Raw genomic sequence first — 3,553 nt, 5'->3', positions numbered from 1 at the left:
CTAAAGTGCTGGGATTATAGGCATGAGCCACCATGCCTGGCCCTCTCTCTTTTTAAATGTAATCTTTTATTATATGTTAGTCATTGCCATCGTGGTTAAGTACAATTTAACACAGACGCAGCATTTTTTAAAGACACACAGAAACACACATGCCTGGCCGGGCTCGGTGGCCCATGTCTGTAATCCCAGCACTTTGGGAGGCCAAGGCAGGTGGATCACTTAAGGTCAGGAATTTGAGACTAGCCCAGCCAACATGGCAAAATCCCATCTCTACTAAAAATAGAAAAATTAGCTGGGCGTGGTGGCAGGTGCCTGTAATCCCAGCTACTTGGGAGGCTGAGGCAGAATTGCTTGAACCTGGGAGGTGGAGGTTGCAGTGAGCTGGAATCGCTCCACTGCACTGTAGGCTGGGCAACACAGTGAGACTCTGTCTCAAAAAAAAAAAAAAAGAAAGAAAGAAAAAAAAAGAAAGGTCCAGTGCCTACTAGAGCAAATATGTCTCATCTGTCTGGCCAGCATCTGTTCCTTTGGAATTTGTCTCCTTGTTCCTGTTGTGCAGAATTCTGGAGGTCAACCAATCCCAGGTCCCATGAAGGGGGCACATGGCCTAAGCTAAGCCATTCAGACTCTCCTGGGAATTTGAATTTTGAACAGGGATGAGAAAGTTGAAGTTGAATCATGAGGTAATCCCCAGAAGATTCCCTCTTGCCTGATCAGTTCTTCCTTCAATTCTGTAAACTCCCCAATACCCTTCCTTCAGATGGCTTCTTTTTTTTTTTTCCTGTTAATCCAGAATTGGTTCTTATCTCTTGAAACTGAAGAGCCCCAGTATAGTTCTCCATTGTCTATAGAACAAAGCTTACAACACTCTCACCCTATATTACCGATTCTCCCTTTCTGTTTATATCTCATATAATGGCTCTGCCCCAACTAAGCTTTAAACCCCATGTGATGATCCTCTGTGAGCTAGCAATTAGACAGTCTGCATTTTATAGGCAAGCAGGACATATAACTCACCTCAATAAGGCCTTGAGGTTTCATGCTAGATGGCATGATATGTTTTGATCAGATTTGAGAACTAGCTCTGACATTTTATGTATTTATTTATTAGAGATGGAGAATCTTGCCATCTTGCCTAGGCTGGTCTTGAACTCATGGGCTGAAGCAATCCTCCCACTTCACCCTCCCAAAGTGCTGGGATTATAGGCGTGAGGCACAATGCCCAGCCCTACATATTCTAAAATAAGAAAAGGTGTTGTGATATTTAGAAATGACTGCCAAATCACCATCCTTTTCTTGGGGTTGTGCTACTGTCCAATGAGCACACAGTGAGGGCAGAACTGCTAACACCTACCAAAAAAAATAAATAAATAAACAAGGCCAGGTGCGGTGGCTCATGCCTGTAATGCCAGCACTTTGGGAGGCCAAGGCGGGCCAATCACCTGAGGTCGGGAGTTCAAGACCAGCCTGACCAACATGGAGAAACCCTGCCTCTATTAAAAATACAAAATTAGCCGGGTGTAATGGCGCATGCCTGTAATCCCAGCTACTCGTAAGGTTGAGGCAGGAGAATCGCTTGAACCTGGGAGGCAGAGGTTGCAGTGAGCTGAGATCACGGCATTGCACTCCAGTCTGGGCAACAAGAGCGAAACTCTATCTCAAAAAAAAAAAAAAAAAGAATAGATAAAAATGAAAAATAGAAGTGGTTTCCAGAGACTAGGATTACAGACAACCTGGATATAAACTAAGTTCTGGGGGTATTTTAAAAAGAGTATTCTAAAGAGTATATTCTAGGCCAAGCACAGTGGATCGCACCTGTAATCTCAGCACTTTGGGAGGCCAAGGTGGATGGATCACCTGAGGTCAGAAATTCAAGACCAGCCTGATCAATATGGTGAAACTCCATCTCTGCTGAAAATACAAAAACCAGCCAGGCGTGGTGGTGTGCGCCTGTAATCTCAGTTACTTGGGAGGCTGAGGTGAGAGAATCACTTAAACCTGGGAGGCAGAGGTTACAGTGAGCCGAGACTGTGTCACTGCACTCCAGCCTGGGTAACAGAGCAAGACTTCATCTCAAAAAAAAAAAAGAAAGAAAAGAAAAAAGAGTATATTCTGTTCCTTTGGTTGGAAATTAGATTTGGAAGTTTAAGATAGCAGGCCCAAGCAAACTAGCCCACTGACTCGATGAGGCCAAATCCCTCTGGGTTGTTGTATCCCAGAAATTTAAATCAAGCAGAATATATGTATCTATTCTGCAAAAGGCAAGGAGTGCAAATTCATAACAACACAAATAAAATTAAGAAAAAAAGTTGCTTCCAGACTGATAGCAAGACTATTAGTGAATTTTCTTTCCCTTCCTTATCTGCCCTGCTCCCTTGGCCAATGTTATTAGCTCCAGCCACCAATTAGCCACTGCTATCTGGAGCCACATTCACCAGGGCTTTTTTATTCCCTGATAATGGAGAGAGGTAATGAGTAAGTAATTGCATCATTCCTTCAAGAATGATGCAATAAGCGAGACTGTCTTGGAGTCCAATAAACTCGGGTTCATATCCTGCTCTGGCACTTGTTGGTAGATTAACTTCGGGCAAGTCATTTCCCTTCTCGAAGTCTCAGATTTTTAATCTGTAGAATGAGGACAGTAATGCTGGCCCCATCCTCAAGATTCTGATTCCTTTGGTCCATGGCGGGTTGAATCCTTGGAATTTTGTTTTGTTTCGTTTTGTTTTGTTTGAGACGGAGTCTTGCACTGTCGCCCAGGCTGGAGTGCAGTGGCACGATCTTGGCTCACTACAACCTCTACCTCCCGGGATCAAACGATTCTCCGGCCTCAGCCTCCCAAGTAGTTGGGATTACAGGCACCTGCCACCACACCCAAGTAACTTTTTTCTATTTTTAGTAGATACAGGGTTTCACTATGTTGGCCAGGCTGGTCTCGAACTCCTGACCTCGTGATCCACTCGCCTCGGCCTCCCAAAGTGCTGGGATTACAGGCATGAGCCACTGCAGCCAGCCCAGAATTTAGTTTACAGTGCCAAGTAGGTTGTTGTAAAGATTAAATGTATGAAAAAAAAAAGATTAAATGTATGAAAAACTCTAGACTAGTGCCTGGCACTGAGTCAGAGCTCAATCAGTGTTCTTTTCCCTTCCCCTTTGGTGCCCTCTTCTCTGGCACCATCCGTCCATTTCTACCCCAGACCTCTAATCACATTATATGCAGGCATAGCTATATGTCTGTGTACATAAAAGCACATAAGTTAATATATAACCACTCATGTTCATTTCCACTTATTTGTTTAATAACTAGTTGTTAAGAATTCATCTGTGCAGGCACTGTGACAAACCAGTCAAACAAGTTCCCTGTTCTCATGGAACTTACTTCCTAGTGGGGAGTATTGTAGGTGATAATGATAGGGAGGAATGGGCAGGGAAAGGAGTGCCACGTGGACTAGGCAGGTGAGGGAAAGCTTCTCTGAAGAAGGGACCTCTGAGACCTGGACGATGAGGAGGAGCCAGCCTTGAACCAGGTTGGGGAAAAGCACCAAGCTCAGGG

General features: G+C 44.3%; 1 pseudogene; it reads left to right on the top strand.

Annotated features, from left to right (window-relative positions):
* The first annotated feature begins 1,284 nt into the window (after window positions 1-1,284).
* On the top strand, window positions 1,285-1,425 carry LOC135274480 (U4atac minor spliceosomal RNA; annotated as a pseudogene).
* Window positions 1,426-3,553: the final 2,128 nt, after the last annotated feature.

Source organism: Aotus nancymaae, unplaced genomic scaffold (genome assembly GCF_030222135.1).
Source record: "Aotus nancymaae isolate 86718 unplaced genomic scaffold, 86718_ANA_hifiasm-v0.15.2.pri h1tg000011l, whole genome shotgun sequence".
Taxonomy (NCBI): Eukaryota; Metazoa; Chordata; class Mammalia; order Primates; family Aotidae; genus Aotus; species Aotus nancymaae.
This window is presented reverse-complemented; position numbering and strand designations above follow the sequence as displayed.